Source organism: Aythya marila (assembly GCF_965140915.1).
Source record: "Aythya marila genome assembly, chromosome: 2".
In the NCBI taxonomy this organism is placed as follows: Eukaryota; Metazoa; Chordata; class Aves; order Anseriformes; family Anatidae; genus Aythya; species Aythya marila.
Window position 1 is genome coordinate 67,891,992 of NC_139043.1, and position 15,226 is coordinate 67,907,217.

Consider the following 15,226-nt stretch of genomic DNA (forward strand, 5'->3'; position numbering starts at 1 on the left):
GCTCCTTTCATGCATGCAAACATAAATGCACAATCATATGAATTCTCCGAGGTTTGTAAGAGATATTTCACGTTGCATCTGTCCTCTAACACACAAGGGCAGCAGTGGAACAACACCTGACCATCTGCTGGGAAAGCAAGAGAGTTAATCTGAGCTGAGATAAAGCTTACATGTAAAAGAAATATTTTTTCATTAGCCTAATTACTGTAATTAGAAAAAATGAGAAGGCCTTCCAGGCAGACAAGTCCTGTTAGGCATCTGTAACAGAAACAGCCAATTCCCAGACAAAATAAAAATAAATAAATATATATATATGTATGAGGTATTTGCTCTGCAAAAATAAAGAAATGAAACCAATTGTCTACAACCTAAGGATCTGAACTCTGTGGAAACAGCAACTCTTCTCCTCCTCACCAGAAGATGCAAAGCTCTGCAGATGGTTGCATGCTTGCCAGAGGGGCAAGCTTCATTCCCCCCAGAACAAGGCAGCATCACATGAGACTGAAGCATCCTTGCTAAGGGTACATAAACATTACACACCTTAAAGAAACCTTTGCTCCAGAGCAATTAATAGCAGAAGGAGATCCCGCTCAGGCATCTGGGCCTGGGTCCGTCCCCACCAGCCCACCTGCAGTTGTGCTGAGCTCACAGGTGGTGGCTGGCACTTGGGTATTCTCTCTGGCATGTCTACTTTCTGAGTTAAGTTGTTTTTATGGCCTGCCTCCTCATGATGCTGGTAGAAATATCCAATAATTGCAAGCACTGCATTAAGAAAACAAACAAACAAACAAACAAACAAAACAGATAGGTGGAACAGATAATAGAAATGACTAAGGTGATGGTCCAGTGGACCAGACTGTGAGCAGGGCCTGTTAGCAGTTTGGGCTGCCTTTCTCATTTAGGAAAGGCAGTAAACAGAGCTTCAGCTCTCAAACAAATTGTCAAGGATTTACTCTGGCTGCCTACCTTGCAAATTTTCTTGCTAAAGTTGCAAAATCCACACAGTGATGCTCTTCACCCCATCTCTTCCTCTAAACATCTTGTGAGTGTGCATGCTTACAAGTAACCTCAGGTTGGCTTTGTCAGAGAAAGAACACATTATTCCAAAAGGTACCCAGCTTTTGGCTTTTTCAAACTCCCCTGAGTGTTGCTGGCCATCAGGTTAACACAGCTTCTCCCCCATGATTCTCCTGGTATGGCTCTGTGGTGGCCTGATGTCATACCTAACCACAGAAGACCATAACCTAATATACCATAACTGTTAAAAATATAGTGTCCAACACATTGGATTCCTAGCCTCACAGGGAAAATATTTATGCCATAAAACTTCTTTCCTTTGAAAACAGAAAGGATCTGAAACGTATTTAAAATACCAAGTAGACTATGGGGAGTAGAAACATTAAATGGTCAAGTTTTCTTCTGAGAAAATAGAAGTATTAGCTACTTCTGTAGGATAAGAAAAATATTGTAAAGATATTAAAGGATGGTTTTAATAGTCTAAAGACATTTCTAATATTCTAAAGATGTTGGAGGATGTTTTTTTTAACATCCATGTACCTCTGTACCACACTGGCAGTTCAGCAGCTCAGCATTGCTAGAGGGGTGCAAATCAGTCTCCAGGTGAGGGTGTGGCTCAGGCAGCATGGAATTGCAATTTAAAAAGTCCATTGTTTGCAAGCTTGAATGGAAGAACAGAGTTATAGGAAGGGACATGTGAAAATCCAAGTCATCAGCTGCAGAGACTGCTGGTGAGGGTAATGTAGGAGAAGGCATTTTCAGGTCACTGTGTACAGGCAGGGGACACTGAAAGGACAGAAGTGTAAAAACAGATGAACCCTGCAAGACACAGACTTCAGCACTGCCACTAATCACTGTTTTGCTTGCAGAAACCGAGCTTCACTGCTGTCTTACAAGAGTCCCATTTGTGCTTACAGCTAAACTGACTTATCTTGAATGCAGCCCTTTTCATGAGGCCTTGTGGCCTGCAAAGTTTTCTGTCTGATTTGTTATTGTTATTATTTTGTTTTTCCCCTTGCTTCTCCGTGTCTGCATTCCCACACGTAAGCCCAGCAGAGGCTGGCAGCCCTGTGAGTAGGGATGGGCAGGAATTTCCTGGGTCCAGCTCTGGGCCCCAGCCTTTGATGACAGACAATGCTTACAGCTACCTCCTGCTAGCTGAGATGAGCTTAATAGCATCACTGCCTAAACCAATTCATTCTTCACAGACCAGAAAAATGCAAGCACTGCTACCTCTGATGGTCCTTAATGCATGTATTTCCATTCCTACTCCCCCAGCTCCTTGTTGGCATCCCACAGGCTTTAACTGAATCCTGGTCCTGCCCTAGCTGCGGGTACCATGCCCTCAGAGGGGCACCAGCTCTGCCACAAATCCAGCAGGCTGCTCAGGGCTGTGAAGCCAGCCTAAAAACAGGGATTTCAATAAAACCCTAGTTTTTGCTTTTTTTTTTTTTTTTTTTTTTTTTTTTTCATCTCTGTTTTGCTTCCTTACAGCACATCACACTAGAAATATGGGCAAGTGTTTTTTGGTACTGAGAGCTGCCTTTTCATTTCGAAAGAATGTCCCCACCAACCACATTCCCATGTAAGGGAAAAGAAGCAATTACTGGTAAAGCTGCAAAGTAGGAAGGCAAAGCTGTGCTTCCTGCCAGACCTTGCTGCCGGCTAATTATGGCCCCAATGGTTTCAGTCACTCCTGTCCCATGCTGGGGTCTCGGCTTCCAGTTTATTGCACAGTCTGGCATAACTCATGTTTTGTATGTATTATTTTTTGATTGAAGGGGAAACAACCCCCTGATCAACTGGAGTGAGTGGAAAGCATTAGAGGAAAAGGTGACAAGAAAAGATCCTCTTACCTTATACTGAAAGCATGCTGTACATCAGGCCAGGAAAAGAGAGACATTTGTAAGCTGCAACTGAAACTTCAGGACCATAAATCAGCTTATGTAGGTGGATGAATAAAATATTGGTTAGTCTTCAGGTGTAACCCTGCAGATAAGAAAAGAGTGGAACAGTTTTTATTCTGATCATGCAGCCAAATTCTGTTTTTATAATCAAGCAATTTCAAATTCCAGAACATTGGGGGAGGTGGTAGAAAAGGAAAAATTGGGGAGATAAAAAATCTGGACAGAGGAAAGAATTTTGGAACAATGATTCATCTACTGCTAAACAAAACAAAACAAAACAAAACAAAACAAAAAAATGCTGAATTCTTCCACCCACCTCCAGGACCCCACTGTTTCAAGAAGCCCCTCCATTCAAGGAATGAAAACTCTGCTCTGACCAGAGTTCGGAGCTCTCCTTTATGGATAGCAGGAAACTTCTTCAAAGGGCCAGTTTATGACCCAGCTTGAGAGCTGGAAATAATTAAGCATTCTTGTCAGAGGTCAAAGTCATGGGGTGAAATTCCTGGGAACTCCAAACAACCCTGGGTTGAATTGAACATTTGTTTTTTTTTTTGCCCATCATGGAAAGGCAGCAGGCAGTTTGGGGAGAGTAACAAGCCCTGCCTGAGCTATCCTGCCTTCCCAAGCCCTGGCCATGCATTCTGGGACTCATCACATGCTCTTGGTCTAAAGAAGCAAAGCTGAGCTTAAAAAGTAACTGGAAATAAAAATCACAGCCAAATAAAGTATTTATAGCAGCACCAAATATTAACTGAATGTGAAATCACAAACTAAGATTCTGATTCATTTTCTGCTTCTGACGTAACCCTGCTGAATTTGATGGAGCACTGGATGGCGCGAGAGGAATCTGTTGCTAAATCAAAACAACAACTCTGCTCTGGTCCCGGAGAATGGCTGTGCTCCATTGTATATGTTAGAGCTGCAACACAGCCTATGTTTGCAGTGGGGCTGGTGCTGCTACTTGAAGCCATGCACAATTATTACTGAGAGGCTACACTCAATGTGCCTGCAAGCAGAAAGGCAAGAAGGGAAGAAGATGGAAAGGAGAAGGAGCAGATAGATGTCTTCTCCACATGCTGCGTACTGACAGGAGACATGCTCAAAAGCATCTTTATTCACCCTCCTGCAAGGAATCAGGCCACTCTCTGCTTTTCTGTGTCCCTTAGTCATTCAGAACAAAATATCTGATATCAAACTGCTGCATAAAGTAAAGAGAGTTCAGTCAGATCTGAAATCCCAACTTGATGGACATCCCACTTCACAATGGGATGAACTGAGGACAAAGTACAGCTACTGATGAAACTTCAGCATAGTTAGGGCTCTGGCACAGTGGGATAGGTCCATCCCCAGTGCAGATGGACTCTGTCTATGCCTCTCCTCATGCTCTTGTTGTGCCAGCTTGCAAACAGCTCTGCTCCATCAATTCATCCTTGTTTGTCCCCCTCCCTCCTTCCTGTTCAAATTTCTAAACCCAAAGAGCAACTGAAACCATGCTGTGACCTTCTGCACTGACCACTCTGTCTTTTGTAAATCAAAATTGATTTTCTTTGCATGGGAACATCCAGGATCTACCCCCTGACCTTCAGCCTGAGGTTGCATGCTAAGAGCAAGACAGAATGTGAAAGCAGCATTTGACTGTCAGTGTTGGCAAGAAATATGAGCCACCCTCTACTAGAAAACAGTTTGCTTCTGTCCAGTGCCTGGAAATATGGGAATTGCCAGACTCGCTTAGACACAAGGGTCAGTATCCCATGTCTGACACTAGCCAGTACTAAATGCTTCAGAGAAAGGTCTGAGAAGCCTGTGGCTGGCAGACACAGAATAATCCCACCCTTATCTTCCTGCTTTGGAGAACTGCATAGCCAGACACACACAAACACAGGCGCATCCATGCACAACAGGAACTGCCTGCCTTCAAGTGCTCTCCTCCTGGAAATATTGCAATGTCCTGTAAATACCAACCACAGTAGTGTGCCTCTTGCCCCTAGGAACTGACTCTGTTTAGGAAGGGAATGAATAGGACAGGGGATGCTGAGGGTTCAGCAACTGTATTTAGCACTAGAGTTTTTCTCTATCTGTGTGTAGCTAATGAATCAGCTGAAAACAGCCATAAATACAACCCTGTTCACCAGCCCAGAGTCAGCAGTCTAGACAGGAGCTAAAATACTATATTTTTTGACAGAACTAGCCTGTTTGAATAACTTTCTAACCCTTAGCCCACATTTCCACAACCTAGGCATATTCATCATCATGATGCAGTATCCATTTTCCACCACTCCAGGGTCAAGAGTTAGGCTTCCCAATGACTTCAGATAAGTTGTCCGTGATCTTCAAGTCCCTAAGGAGGATAGAAAGAAGGGAGATGGAAGGAAGGAAGGCAACAGGCAGAGACTGCAGAGGACTTCAGTCATTCCAGGCTGCTTGGCAAGGTTTATCCTGTTCTGAAGGATTTGCTTTTGTTTCCCGCTGCCCATGCTGAGCCATGTGAAGCAAATAATAACGTAACTCTTATCAAGAGCCTTGAAGAGCCTATGCAAGATGTACAAGGAGTGGCTGAGGTCTCGGTTTGTTTATCCCACAGCAGAGAAGGCTGAGGGGAGGCCTCATGGTGGCCTGCAGCTCCCTCACAAGGAGAGTGGAGGGGCAGGCGCTGAGCTCTGCTCTCTGGGGACAGCAACAGGACGCGGGGGAACGGCATGGAGCTGGGACAGAGGAGGGTCAGGCTGGGGGTTAGGGAAAGGTTCTTCACCGGAGGGTGGTTGGGCACTGGGACAGGCTTCCCAGGGAGGTGGTCATGGCACCAAGCCTACTGGAGTTCAAGCAGCATTAGGACAATGTACTCAGAGCCAGCAAAGTACTCAGTATGCCCTGGCAGCCAGAAGGGCCAGACATGTCCAGGGGTGCATCAGGCACAGCACTGCTAGCTGGCTGAGGGAAGGGATTGTCCTGCTCCACTCTGGTGCAGCCTCACCTCAAGTACTGTGTGAGGTTTTGGGCACCACAGTATAAGAAGAACATAAAACTACTAGAGAGTGTCCAAACCAGTGCTACAATGATGGTGAATGGTCTAGAGTAGAAGACATATGAGGAGTAGCTGAGGTCACTTGGTTTGTTTGTCCTGGGGAAGAGCAGGCTGAGAAGAGGCCTCATGGCAGCCTGCAGCTCCCTCACAAGGGGAGCGGAGGGGCAGGTGCTGAGCTCTGCTCTCTCGGGACAGCAACAGGACCCAAAGGAATGGCATGGAGCTGGGACAGGGGAAGGTCAGGCTGGGTGTTAGGAAACGGTTTTTCACCAAGGGGCTAGTTGGGCACAGGGACAGGCTCCCCAGGGAAGTGGTCAAAGCACTGAACCTGTCAGAGTTCAAGAAGCGTTTGGACAATGCTCTCAGACACATGGTCTGATTTTGGGTGGTCCTGTGTTGAGCCAGGAGGTGGACTCAATGATCCTTGTAGGTCCCTTTCAACTCAGGATATTCTGTGATTCAGTGAAATCCTATTCAATAGTAAACTGGGCTGAAGCTAGCAGATGGGTAAAGGGGCACTCAGCCCTAGCCCAGCAGTACTGTGCAGCCACGTGTCAGTGACCTGTCCTGTAGCATGGGATCATGGGATTTCCTCCTCCCACTCCAATAAATGCTTTTCTCAAAGTGAACATTTGGATCTCCTTCAAGGATGAAACCCATCTGCAGTTGCTTAAGCTAGAAAACCAGAGTGCTCCCTCACAGATGGGCTCCAAAAAGGCACTGAGAGGAGCAGGGCAGGTTTCTGAGTCTGAGATATCTCGCTGTCAAGCTCGACTGCCAAACTGATGGCTGAGGTGAAGTCCTCCATGGGCAGGAGGTGCCTGAGATGCAGGCAGATCACCCTTTCTACCTGTATCAACAGGTCTTTGTGGCATTGTTGATCTGCAGGGAAAAATTGGTTTTATATTGTAAAGCTGCAGCTGGAGATTTGAGGTGAGGTGTGTCAGGATTGTGGAAAGCCACTGGAAAGGCCACTGGATTTCATGGCCTAATTTCTCCCTCTATTTTATCTGTTGTTACGTAAATCAGATGATAATGAAAACATTACACTGCTCATCACCAGCAGCTTGGAGAGGGGAGGAGCAGCACAAGGGGAGGAGGAGGTCTGTTGAGCTGCTGGAGAATATTATTGTTGATACAGTTCAGAGACTTCAGCACATTTTGTTTAATTAATGCCTGCTTCTGAGCTTCAGATGTCTTGCGGAATACTTTCTATACCAGTAATGAAAATGCATAAAATTGTGGAGAACAGTAGCATGATAATCCACATCATCTGATGCTACTGCTGTTTGATAGCTCTTCAAACAACATATGAAACAACTTTGATCTCTTCCTTGATCTTTCTCTTTACTCAGAAAGGGGCCCTACATAAAGGTACTTGTAAGTCTGCTTTCTAAAATCAGTGGGCATGAAAAATAGTGTCTTGGCATAAAAGACGTGCTTCCTTGGTATTAATGGAGCAAGCTATTTTTAGTTTATTGTAAAGTATTTTGTGAGGGGCCTCTCTGAATCAGTCTGAAACACATAAAATACTCTTCCCTCATCTGGAGAACATTGTACTCCCTCTCTCTTGCAAGGTATGTTGTTGAACAACAAAAGAACAGCCTCACAGGCAGCATTTTCTGGAAAGGATCCTTAAATAGAAGTTCTCCTTGCCCTTCCTCTGGGTCCACCCAGGGGCTCAAACTGATTAACAAGTGTTGGTGGTTATTCTCATATTGGCAAGTTTCATGCTAGACTGAGGATGCTGTTCCCTGTGGTTAATCCCTGAAGCTATTAAGGAATAAATTGCTACGTACAGTTGTGCCATGGCGAAGCTGAGCCTCAGGAGCATGGTGGTCCCCTAAGAACTGAGTAATTCCTGATGGCTGCTTTGTTTGCTGTTTGAAATACTGCCAAGGGTACAAAAGCTCATGTGAAAACACATTCCTCCCATACATCCCATGGCTGAGGCTGCTGGAGGTGCCGGGTTCTGCTGGTGTGCTGCCTGTGGGCTGCTGCCCAAGGAGAAGCAAAAATCTTCTTCCACTGCAAACGGTTTCCTGGGGAAAGCCGGGGGCTGGTGAAATGGAATTGCTTGCCAAGCACATCTAACAGAGAGCAAAGTGCTGCCATTTGTGCAAAGAAAAAACAAATGCTCCCAAACTCAAATAGTTCAGCCAAAAGACTGAAGTTTTTGATAGGTCGCCAAACTCAGTGTTCTTCCCTGCAAAATGCTAAAAAAAAAAAAAAAAGGAAAAGTCATGCCTGTTCTAGGGGGACCTCCACCTTCCTATTCGCTCATCAAATGTTCAGGATTATACCACTGTTTTACTGTTAGCCTTGGGAAAAAAAAATGTTATATAGGCCATTTGAAAAGAGATTTTTTTTTCTGCTTGCACGGTCATGATATATAGCATGTTGAAGAAAAAGGAAGATAGATGATTGTGGAATTGTTTGGTGGTTTTGGTTTTGTTTTTCACCTGGAAGAAAACAGATAATTGCTTTCTTCTGATCCCGAAATCAGTCTATTTCCCTGGTGAATGAGAAATGAGGTGGCATAAACAACAAAAATGGAGTTGCTAGTTAGTCCTGTAAACTCTTGTTTTAGCAACTTGAATATGTCCCATGCAAAGACCTAAGGTGAAATGGTTCTCGTAGATTAGATGATGCCAGGGGAGGTTTAGGTTGCATATTAGGAAAAACTTCTTTACCGAAAGGGTTGGTAGGCATTGGAATGGCCTGCCCAGGGAAGTGGTTGAGTCACTGTCCCTGGAAGTCTTTAAAAGATGTTTAGATGTAGAGCTTAGTGATATGATTTAGTGGAGGACTTGTTAGTGTTAGGTCAGAGGTTAGACTAGGTGATCTTGGAGGTCTCTTCCAACCTAGATGATTCTGTGATTCTATCTCCTGAAGAACATCCCCCTCCACCTGTGGACCCTTGTCCATCCCTTTTTCTCCTCTCATCCTTCTCCTGATCAACTCGGCCTTGACCCAAGGACAGTAATAACTGCAGTTTGGTGTAAGGAGCAACTTCTTTTTTATTCTGTGGCCTTTCCACACTCTTGGATGATTTTTTACCCAGCCTGGAAGTTCTTAAATTACGGAAAACACTACCCTACATGAAAACCACAGCGCTCTGTTCTCAATGAAGCCCAAATGCACATTTCTCCTTTCTTTATAGCAAAATAGCACTATTGCAATAATGCTAAAGCTATTGCCAAAGCGTAACTTTATCACTTGACACTAAAAAATAATCATTATTAACAGTACCCCACTGTGGTTTTTTCTGGGGGGGAACAGAACATATGGACATCCTTCACATGCACATAAAATGTGAATAATGACAACACTTGCAAGTATACATTCTCTGAAGGAAGGCATGGATCCAGAAGCACTGCATGTAGTTTTTTTCCCATGAAAGTGATTAAATGCAGATGGCTACTGGGTTTCACAACAGCAGGCATATAGGATACTTCAGACCGTTTGGTGAGTGACTGAAGTGATGAAAGCAATTCACAGAATGTGACCTCTGAATGCAGTTATTCCAGGAAGATGCCACATATTATCAGGGAGTGAATTCCAGGACTGAGTTATTTCTGGTAACAATTAAGCTATGGCAAAAATATTTACAACTAACTTATTAAAAAAAAAAAAAAAAAAAAAAAACAAAAAAACAAGCATTCAAATGTTTGTTGAGGAGTTTATTTACAATGAACAATTTCTACAGATCTCATTAGTTTCTTCTTAGGAGAGAAATAAATGGATGGAGAGTTTGGAAATGATCCTGTACGTTCATTTACAAGACACATACAGCTCCCATTAATTTTAAATAAGAGGGTAATACACAGCAAAGACAAGCAAGACACGCACCCACAGAACTGCTGAAAGTACTCTCGCACATACTCCAGCCCTTCACAAAAGTTCTCCATTTCTTCACATCTGTTCTCCATATGAATGGAGATTCTCTCTACATCTGTGCTTTCCCCATTTTCTTCTCCATGTATACTAGCACCCAACACTTCCCTCGCAGAAGAGACCCCCAGCCCTGTCCCGGCTCACCCTTTTCCATTCAGAACCATGCATACACCTTTGACTCTGTACTCAGCCATCCCTGGGGCCAGGCTGGCTCCTGCTTCAGGGCAGCTCTGACCTTTCCTGGTCTGAAGGAAAAGGACAAGTGCCTTGACCCCAAGTTACCTCGACTGTTCTTTCCTCTACACCAAAAATACTGAAACAATTTAATATACTCTTGCTCAAGCAATGGAAATTACACACTCCACTATTTTAAGAAAAACCAATTTGCAGTAGTTAAAGATAGTCCTTGGATTTTCTGTTGTTTACTTAAGTGTGTGTTGAGCAATCCAACCTTAGCACAGATAAACAGAGTAACCCACAGAAATTGTACTGCAGTAATCTGTCTGCACTGAGAGAAAGCTCACCTCAGAAGCTTTCAGTTACAAAGCAGAAAAAGAAGGATTTAAAACACATCTGACTATAAGGTATGGATCTGAATGTGTTTTCCCACTTTACAGTGACTTTTCCCCTTTTCCCTATTATTTCTTTTGATATCTAGCATCCAAAAGCTGGGATGTGAACCTGAAACAGATCTCCCAGGCCAGTTGCAGTGGCTGTCCCTGGCCAGACCTCCTCTCCCTTGGTCCCAGCCCCTCTCATTTGCTCATGACTGCACCAGAGAGGACTCGATGTACATTGCTGTAACCCAGCAGCGTGTCGTCATTCACCACAGCCATGCCTCCAACACATCCCTTGGACATGTATTTTCAATTTTGCTAAAAAAAAAAAAAAAAAAAACAAAAACACACAACCCAGAAGGCACTGTTGTCTTTTCTCTCGCTTTAGTGATCGTCCAAACCAGCGGAAGTCTGGGCCGTTCTGTTCCCACTGCCAGAAAAACATATCAAGTACTTTGTGCTGCAGCTTTCCTGGCAAGACACAAAACTCCTTAAAATGTACCTATTTTCAGACTGCAACGTTAAATCAGACATGAGACTGGATTTACTGTAAAAGGTTGCCTCTGGGCCATGAATCTCCCAGCAATGCCGTGAGTGCAATTTTGAGTGACTGTTCTAGCTTTACTCAGCATCCCAGAGAAATTTATTTCACATAATTTTGACATGAGCCTAGCTGAAACTGGATGGAGGATTTTGCTTTCTGATGCCTGACTCAGGACAGCTTCTTAGCAGGGCAATGAACCCGATGTGCTGAAAGGAGAAGGAAACCCAAGGCAGACAGCTTGTAGCTAGTGTCAGCATCTCTGCATTTGGGAACTATTCAGTGTAGATTTTGTTTCAGTGAAACAGAACAGATTTTGCAGTGTTTGATGGGGCCAGGCTTCCCTTGCTGCCCCCTGGCTCTTCCTAGGCACTTGCCTTGCTTGCAAGGTTCATCACTGTGAATGCATGCCCAACCATCTCCTGGAGGAAATAAATAATAAAAAATAATAATAATGCAAACCAGCCACAGTTAGAGACTTGCTCTGTTAAGTTTATTTAGTTAGGAGGCATCTGAAACTCTAAGAGGGTTCTGACCAAAATACAGGACTGTTTTGTGCAGGCTGGCTTGCTTTGCTGCTGTGAAGAGGTCAGCTTGGCATGCCCCTGAAAACACTACAGAGACAGAGCAAGTGTCAAAGGAGCACAGTGCAAAAGCCCATGAGCTGGCTGCATTGTTTTGTGTTGCATTTGTTTCATGTCACATCTCATGTAACAACTACTTGCTGTAAAAGCAATTTGCATAAAACAGTGTTTTCCCGGGGAACTGGGGCACAGACACACTGGCAGCTCTCAGGGCTGAATATGAGGGATACTCAGCTTGGACAAAATCTCAGTGAGTCTAAACATTGCAAGGCACTAATTGCCTCAAAGGAAGCTATATATATACAGATTCATGGGCCTGTTGGAAGAGGATTTTGGGGGGAGAAGTATCTTTAGGGAAATATAAAAAGATGGCCCCTAGACTTTGGAAAAATGATTTCAGATGAACGTAGCAGGGGTGCAAACCACTCGTTGGAAGAATAAATGAACTTACTAAGCCTATGTTGAATAGGAAAAGGGTTTCTTCTAACGGTGTAATACGGGGGAAACGGTGTTTGCCAGCAGTAGGGCAGGCTGTAAAAGAGCAAAAGAAAGAACAGACACTAAATCATTCAATAGAAAGCCTCTGGTGCTTATAGCAGGAGCCTCCCTGGGAAGACTGCACACCAAAACACTGTAGCAGCTGATGGCTGATGTTGGTGTGGCCTGAAAGCACTGTCTGTTTTCCACTGGTTCTTGAGCAACACTTTGCTGGCATTTTTCACCAACCCAATGGCTGTCAGGAAAGCTTGATAGACTTCTTTTAGGAACAAGTAAACTTGGAACTATTATTCAACCAAAATTTTTTTTTGAGAGTAATGAATTTCACGTAAGGAAGAAGCTGGTTTACATATCCATTCCAAATAGCAAGATGCACAGCTGTCATATCAGAAGAAGAAGAGTGCCAGTCTGGACATACACCAGTCTGTCCAGCTGAGGAAAATGATAAGCCTAGAGTGAAGGCCCTGACTTGAAAGGGATGGGAGGGCCTGAGAAACTACTTTGATGTGCTCAACACACTGCAGCAAAAGCATTTGGTGCTTCCCTCTCATCTAAATTAACCTTTCATTTCTGCACAGAGCAGGGCCCTCAGATATGCTTCCTTGGATTTACTGTAATATTTATCAGCTGACTTCCCTGGGAGCATTTATCCACAGAACACATCTGGTATTTCCTATTGAAATTACTGTAAAGAATTTTAAAACCTATGAAAAAACACAGAGATGCTCATACATGCATACAAAAGGTTGAGAAGTTTTCACCAGAAAGAGGCATCTTTTGCCAATATGTTGGAGTATGGCCTGAGAACTTTGTGAGTTAAAGCAGTGATATACGTCTCATCAGAATAACAAAGCCAGACTACTCAGGTCTGACCTTAGCCTAACTGTCTGAGGTTTCTAAGGTTTCAGACATTTTCTGACTTCTACCTGTCCTGTTCTTTTAGAAGTAATGTGCACCTGCAGCATTAATACATGGCTGCGGCTCTTGCTTTTGTTAAGGAAGTTTCATTTCGGAGGGAATCAGGCTTTCCAAACACAGCCCACAGAGGTGCTGAGATGCCTGCTGGCTCTGATTCACTACCCAAGGAGGTAAAGCTGCAAAATCTGGAGGAGTCTTCCTTGGCACAGCAGCCCAGTGTGGCAGGGAAGATGGCCCAGAAAGCTCAGCTAATACAATTCACAGTCAGGTTGAAGCAGATGCAAGTCGCTTTGGTATGTGAGGTCATGCTTGGAAATGTAGGAGCTGACATTGTGGCCGGCCTGCTGCATCTGTGAAGTCCTGAAACCTTGATTTTGCCACCTCAGTAATAAATTAACATTGATGGGGCTAGGAGCTGCAGCCAGCTTGGCCTATGAAGCACGAGGGAAAATGTGACTTCAGGAAAGATATTGCTGTGACTAGCTGCTGGCCATTAGTGACCACGGGGCTTTGTCTAGTTCCTCCTATCTCAGATGCAAACATTGCTTTTCGGTAAAACATTCCACAAGGGACTTAACAACTGTGTTTATGTAGGTGAGCAGCTGATTAGTCTAGAGATGAGAAATATTTGACAATGTTAAAAACGTGTCATAGATGGAAAAGGCTAGGGCTAGCAAACAAGCAGATTAAATAAAGATAAAAACAAACAGCATTTGCTTTGTAAGGTAATAAATTGGCTGTAGTTGCTTATCCATTTCAGAACAAATTAGAGTTGGGGAGAGACTGACAGGGTTCTATGAATTTGCAAGGCATGCATAAATTAATAAATTTATCCTCTGTACTTCTTTCACCAGAAGCACTCCAGCAAGTATACCACTCTGAAGCGGTGTGCGCTAAGACAAAAAAGCTGAAGTGCAGTGAGTGAGCCTCTCTCTCTCCCCACTCTCCTTCTCTTCTTGCTAACTCCAGCTTTCTTGCTGGTGGCCAGTCAGAGCCTGGTGCTTCCCACTCCCCCTCTGCCCACCTCTTTTGACCTCAGAGGTCTGGCTCATTTTTCCCATTCACTGATGGCTCTTTGGAGCTTGCCTTGACCAAAAAATTTATTGAATTGCCTTTTGACTGCCTCACACTTTCTCTCTTTCCACACCATCTTCATTCATGCTCCATCACAGTGTGGGGACCTTCAAGACACCTTAGTAAAGACCAAAATTTCAATACAGTGTGCTCAGTTACCCAGTATTGATCCTACAATGGACATTAGCACCGTTCTCCTGAGTTAATTAGATTTTCCCCTGCCTGCTCAGCTGGGCTGCTAGAAGGGCAGCATTGCTGCATAGCTTCCTCTTGACAGCTTATTCACTTCAGGCCCTGCAAACAGCCCCTGAAGAGCCTACCGTCAGCATCTCATTACATCTGTTTCTCTAGAAATTACTAATGCCTGTAGTCAGGACAACCAAAACACCTGCAGCAATGCCTCAAAGGGCACAGGAGATTATGAACTGGGCTCAGAACTGAAGAAAGGACTCCAAAAGAGGCAAGAGGAGTGAACCTTCCCCTCATCCCCTTATGTTCCCTCCTCTGTTAGATATTCTTTGCTTTGTGACCAATAAGAAGAATTTTGTCAGTGTATGCCTAATCATGGGAAACACTTTGTTGATTTAGATGGGGTCTTGTCCCATCTCCATGCTGATGATGAGTTGCAAGCTAAACCTCCATCCATGCATGGGAAGGAAGCCTCAGTCCACCACACTCTTGCAATCCTTTTGTTATTTTTTAAAGCAACTCAGGCTCTCAACTTCTTCATCATTTGCAACAATGAGAGTGAGGGTCCTGAAGTACCAAGGCACTTCTTGTTGCCCATGACCATAGCATGGGGAGGTGCTGAGCTGCACAGAGCCAGGCAGACTGTGGCCACTCTTCCTCATGCAGCACAGCAGGGTTGAAATCTACAATGAGACTCTCCAGCAGTTCAAAATTGTTAGCACTGAAGCAAGGGTAGAAACACCGTCAGGAATTGGGGCTGCCAAGTAAATAATCATAATGAAATTATTACTCGGGTATCTGCATGAACATGGTGCTTAAAGGAACCTCTCCCTGTGGTCTCCCTTATTCAAGGAGCACTCAGCCTGAATATCTGAGAGATCTTGTCAAAAAAACAAGGTTTGCCAAGCTGAAAGGAAATGACTAAAACCGGAAGAAAAACACTTGCGGTTTCTCTCTTACAAGAAAGAGAGGGGCCCAAGTACAAACATAGGACTTACAACTAAGTCCTCCCTGATGAACCA

At 44.1% G+C, this 15,226-nt stretch overlaps 1 long non-coding RNA gene across 1 annotated transcript; it reads right to left on the minus strand.

Annotated features, from left to right (window-relative positions):
• Positions 1 to 552: 552 nt before the first annotated feature.
• LOC309875252 lies at positions 553 to 3,379 on the minus strand. The gene is made up of 3 exons (XR_014317004.1): positions 3,241 to 3,379; positions 2,874 to 3,006; positions 553 to 762 (listed from the first exon to the last, which is right to left on the minus strand). It is a non-coding gene; the product is annotated as an uncharacterized lncRNA (long non-coding RNA).
• Positions 3,380 to 15,226: the final 11,847 nt, after the last annotated feature.